The following is a 6,184-nucleotide window of genomic DNA, read 5'->3' as shown; positions in this document are numbered from 1 at the left end:
ATTCTTGACAAGCCTCTGGACAAAAGCCTTGTCTCAGCACAAGACACTTTTTCTGAGTGGCTGTGGTCTTCACACAATACATTCTCGCAATATCTTATACCTTGAGAGGTGATTACATCTGCAATACACTGCCAACGTTTTCTGGCTTCGATTTCGTTAAAAAATTATTTTTCCTTCTTGCTTGTATTGTAATAGTAGAGCATCGCCGATCTCACTGCGTACGTGGCCTTGTTTATGTACACGTAGAACCAATCCAACAACAAAATTTCGTTTTTGTTGTTCCTTCTTGTGCTCTTGTTCTGCTGCGCTACACTACATGCCCTTCCATGATGATCCACGAAGAAGCCTACACGTTACTATGCAGCTCCAAATTTCTTCTCATGTAGAGGCTTTCGATGTGCCTGACAAAAGCGGACGGGAAACCGTTTCGTTTAGTTACTGTGGTCAATAACAAAGCCTACTGTGGTAGGCACGTGGTTGAAGTTGAGGCAGCGTGAGGAGCGGTGAATCTTGAAAAAGCAAATTTGCGAAAGTAAGAAGCGCGCGTTTTGTTAGTGAACGCAATGCGGAGAGAAATAGGATGGCGCATGTGATGCCAGACTAAGAACATAGGAAGAAATGCCTTTAACTTGTCCTGCTCCCTGCCATTTATGATGTGTTGAAAATTGCATTCTGCAACTGCACACCTGAAGACCAGGCATTTGTCGTCTACAGCGTTTGCTAGCGTGTATTATTGAAAGCTTGAGCTGAGCACGGGGGGTTTAAAAGTGTAGATTCTCTTTCGATGTGAATAGAGTTGTAGTACGAAAGATCCCATGGCCACAGCCATGGAATACGCCTGATCTGACGCTTTAAACTTTAGCCTTCTCTTTCTTGGTGCTGTCAGTCAACATTGCGTGTCCTAAGTTGAGCATTGGGTTAAGTGCTCACGGGGTGAATGCTGCGTTTGAAAGCGCGGTAAAGTTGTAAAAGCAAGTGACTACACGTTTTTAGCAGAATAAATCAGAATACGAAACCTGCAGATGAGAGCACTTGCGAAATTATAAAGATATAGTGATGCAATTGTTACCAGCCGCGTTGCGAATTTGCAGAAAAAAAATTGTTATCATGGATAATCTGTGAGCAGTAAATGGAGCAAGCAATGGAGCAAAGGAAATCAAAGAAAGGCAAGCTGGCATAAAAACATAATGGATACTAACAGAAACGTTGCGCATTCATAGGGAGTAAGGAATGAGACTAAGAACACAACTATGCGTTATATATTTCATTTTTTATGGTTGTGCGCAGTACCTACGTCCCTGGTATTTGTTGCACCGAATTTCACCATCTGAACTCTCATACACATGTTGTGATGTCCCAGACACCCTATGTCATATGTTATGGGGATGTGTACGAAAATATGGCACAGTACACATCCAAACACTAACTGAGGCGCAGTGGGAGGCCAAGCTAACAGACCCGGACCCGAAGAAACAGCGCAGCTTGATGCGACGGGCACGGGAGGTGGCGGTGGCCCGCGGCTACCTGGAATAAGGAGGCCGCCCACCTAGGGCGCAGGCTGCGCTTGCTCGGAATAAAAGTTTATTCTATCTCTCTGCACGGCTGCGCAAAACTTCCTGCGAACGGCTGATAGCAATGAATGGTTTAAGATTATTTCATTCTCTTGTTTCTAAAGAAGAAAGAAAAGAAATCGGCAGCATGCTACGCTCCAGTAACACGTGAAGGGGAAAGCCTGGCAATGCATAAGTTATATGATCGGAGGGGTCACACTTCTCGAAAGGCATAGCGAGCCACACTGTGAAGTACACGTGTGGCAAGCCCTTGTCTGCGAGATTCGGCCTCCTCACTACGTTGCCGACTCACATCGTCGCGCTGCTGCTTTCGCAATTCGGCTCTTTCGGCTCGTTTTCGGCACTTAGCTGCGGCTTCGCGCAGTCGTATAGAAGGGTCAGACTCGCGCCAACGACGTTTCTGTTCTACTTCACGCTTTACCATCTCAGCAGGGAAAAGCAGCACTCGCAGTCGAACGCCTTGCTCCCGCCGCTTCGCACATCGCACCTCCTTTCGCGCTTGGCGAGAATCCTCAGCTGTAGCGTACTTCCGAGGGGGGTATGCAATGCTTTATTGATGGTCTGGATGCTTGTTAACGCAACAGCGTTAAGGGCCCCGTATTGCAGAAAATCCGGCGTCCGGTGTCCCGCGCCCGACGTCCAGCGTTGGACATCACTTCAGCGAAAGCAATTTCTGACCATGCATACCCAAGCATGCAGGCTCTCCATGTGACGCAAGGAAATTACTGAACCAATTGAATTTCTCAAGGTAACATACGTAGAAAAATCGTGAAGTACGACTTGCATCCAACCTATATACAGACATGATAGCGTCGGATTCCAATTTGAATAATGAGAAAACGTAATCCTATTATGCGAAAACTAAACAAAAAAACCACAAAACCATCGTACATTTGCGCGCGCAAATCTCCACGGCCCTAAAGTGGCGTGCCCGGTTTCTTGCAACATCTCCAGAGGCGCTCGCCTCCGCCGCATTGCGGCCCACACACGAGACCGCATTTCTACCTGAAAGCTTGCCTTCGGGCATAGTGTTCACCGCTAGCGTTTCCCGGTAAACATTACAGTGACATATAATGCTCAATATATATGCTGTTCTGTGCGTTGTATGGGTGATTTCAATAAATTTATGCACTGTTCACTTCAGTTTGCTGAGCGCTTGTAGCCTCTGCCTTAAGGGGGTATGAGCCATTGCATCTTTGTTCGCTTACGGGGGTAAGAGAGAGAGAGACAACTTTATTTATCCCATCTTAAAGGGAAAGGAGCTGCGGGAACAAGGCGAGGGAGGTTATCCTACTCGCGGTAGGCCTCCTCTGCCAGCTCAGCCCACCTCAGGATAGCTTCCTGAAGTTCGGGGTTGTAGCTGCGCATGGCAGCCTCCCACAGCTCCCTACTGCTTAAAGCTCTACAAAGATTAGGGAGAGGGGAGTGGTTCTTGCATTGCCACATAATGTGGTTAAGGTGCACTCTGCTAGCAGGACAAAACTTGCAGGCTGTAGTAGGGTATATTCCCGGGTGAATGTTGTGACGTAAGGCAGGAGATAGAAAAGTGCGAGTCTGTAGTTTACGCCATATAACCTCGTGTATGCGTGACGACCGAATCATTAAAGGAGGGAGGGTTAGGCGACCTAGGTGGTAATGCCCGCAAATGTCGTGGTATGTAAGTAATCTGTCTTTGGAGGTGAATGCTGGAGGGAGATTATTGGCGTCTGAACCGTCCCCTAGTCTAGTCTGTGCTCGGTTCGTGAAAGCTCGAGCACTTAGGTGGGCCGCTTCATTGCCGATTAGGCCTGCGTGAGCAGGTGTCCAGATTAAACTCAGAAGTTGGGCTGGTGGATTCTGAGATAGAATGGCTAGGGCTGTCCTGCGAACCCTACTCGCTCCGCAGTTGTGTATGGCAGTTTTGGAGTCACTTACTATGACAGAGTAATTGGGTATTGTTGCGGCGAGTGCCACCGCCGCCTACTCTGCCTCCTCCGAAGAAGAGGCCATAATGGATGCTCCCGTCGCAAAACTGCTATTGGAGTCAACGACTGATATGGCGAATTTGTGTCCACACGGATACTCTGCGGCATCGACATAGAGCACGTCTTTGTAGTTAAATAATTTTTTCTGCAGGGCTTTAGCTCGTTGTTGCCTTCTATGTTCGTGATGAACAGGGTGCATATTCTTAGGGAGAGGAGGGATATGAAAGTGCTCATGTATCGAGTGGGGAATATTGAATTTCTCATTGGTCATGGGTGCTGGGGCAAGATTTAGGGAGTTTAGGATGTGCCTACCAGTGTGGGTGTTCGATAAGCGCTGGTATTGAGCGGTCAGGTGGGCTTCTACGAGCTCACTAAACGTGTTCAAGGTACCTGTCGCCAAAAGTCTCTCAGTAGAAGCCCTATTTGGCACTTGTAGCAGATTTGTAGAGTCTGCGTATCAGTGAATTAACTTTATCTTCTTCGGCCCTAGTTAAGTGGAGATAGGGAAGGGAGAATGTGATTTTACTGACAGAAAACGCCTGTGGCAGTCTTAGCAATTCTGCCTCGCGGAGACCTCCGTGCTTATTGTACACCCTTCCTATTAGCCGTGTGATGTGACCTACGCTGGCAGTAACCGTTTGAAGTGTATGCGTATTGAGTCGGTTAGATTGAATGTGCATGCCAAGTACACAGATTTTGTCTACTACGGGAACTTGCTTCCCCTTAATGTTAATCTGAATGTTCGGCGTAACGCGTTTATTTGGGGATAGAAGTAACAGCTCAGATTTGGTGGGCGAGCACTCGAGGTTCATGAACCCGGCTCTCGTAGCCACTGCATCTGCAGCCTCTTGTAATGTATCTTGGATGTAGCCATCCGAGCCACCCTTAATCCATAGGGTAATGTCGTCTGCATATAAAAAATATTGGAGATCCGGTATTTGTGCTAGCTTCCCAGCAATAGACCTCATAGCTAGGTTAAATAGAAACGGCGAGAGCACAGATCCCTGAGGAGTGCCAAAGCTACCTAGGGTGATTGGAAGCGAAGTTTGATCATTGAGACTTATGACGGTGGTCCGATTGGTGAGAAATTCGTGGATGTAGTCATGCATTTCTCTACCACAGTTAATAACATTCAATTCATGTAAGACAGATCCATGATCTATGTTGTTGAATGCACCGCGACGGTCGAGTCCTAAGATGGCTTGGGTGTCTTTACTAAGCGTAGGAGTGAGAAGGTCATGCTTGAGCCTTAGCATGGCATCCTGGCATGAAAGCGACTGGCGAAATCCAATCATCTCTGGCCGGAATAACTGATTGTCCTCCGCGTATTTATTGAAGCGATTAAGCATGACATGTTCGAGCATTTTGCCCAAGCATGACGTGAGGGAAATAGGTCTAAAATTAGCTATGGGTCAGAGACTTCATTGGGTTTGGGAATAAAGATTACTTTAGCGGTACTTTTTGTACCACTCGACTAGACTCCGCGTTTTTGGGGTATGGGCCATGGCAACAAGCCACTAAAGGCTGTCGCATTAATATCTGTAGCAGTCGGTATGAAGACATGGTTTAGTAAGCGTGTGCAAGTGTTTTTTTTTTCTCCTGGAAGGTGTGTTTGATTAAGACATGTATTTGGAAGAGCTACTGTTGACCAGGCCAAAAGTGAGCCTACACATCATCTGAGGCTGTCATGCTTTGGCTCTGTTCTGGAGCATTTGTATAGCAGCAGTCTTCATAGCTCTGTGGGCATGTCGATTTGTCTGTGATCTGTTTGCAGATGAAGCTTACTGCTTTCCTTTCTATTCCTTCTGACTTACCGATTTCTTGCTGAGTGCAAAGACACCGGAGAACACTCGCGTATTCTAGTGTAAACCTGACGATTACCTTGCAAGCTAACGTTTAGTTTACATATGAGAAAGTCGAAGACGTTGTCTAAGAAGAGGCGTTTTAGTGATATTCAGGTTAGTGAATCAAGACGGGACTTCACCTCAGGTTACCCTTAATTGTCATAGCTAGACATTTGTGGCGAGTGATCGTCAATAACCCAGCGTCGTTGCTACAACATGCAATCTTTGATTTGTCATTATTTGAGGTAGCATCTAGGACAGATTTGTTCGCAGTGAGCTTCCCTTGTCGCTCTTAGGAGCAGATTGAAAGTGTTTTTAAGGAGTTCAAAAGAGATGCGTGATTATCTGGTGTGCCTGATACGGAGGTTAACGCTAGCAGGGAGCCAATTAATAAAATGAAGAGAACACGGACAATACGCTACTCTGAGGAACGCCAGACAATACTTGCTTTGTATCTCAGAATTCACCGTTTACTTCCACAAATTGTGGGCAATTAGCTAAGTAGACATGGATGCGTTCAATTATCGATGTATTGCGTAACGTTGATTCAGGTTTCTTAGGTTATTTACCGAGTTATCCGGCGGAATGACTTAGAATAATCTAGGTATATCTTATAGCGATGTGTTTTTGGCTGTCAGCACAAAATTATAATTAATAGGTTAGTTCTAGTTATTGCGTCAGGGTCCAAAGGCCATGATGGAAGCCTGCTGCAAGGGTTTACTTTGTTATGTTGCTACATAGCCTCCAGTATGCGTCAATCGTACAGATATATGGTGGAAATGGGTAGAGCATTATGCATAGTGGG

This window comes from Dermacentor andersoni, chromosome 4 (assembly GCF_023375885.2).
Source record: "Dermacentor andersoni chromosome 4, qqDerAnde1_hic_scaffold, whole genome shotgun sequence".
Lineage (NCBI taxonomy): Eukaryota > Metazoa > Arthropoda > Arachnida > Ixodida > Ixodidae > Dermacentor > Dermacentor andersoni.
Note: the sequence above shows the minus strand (reverse complement) of the source record.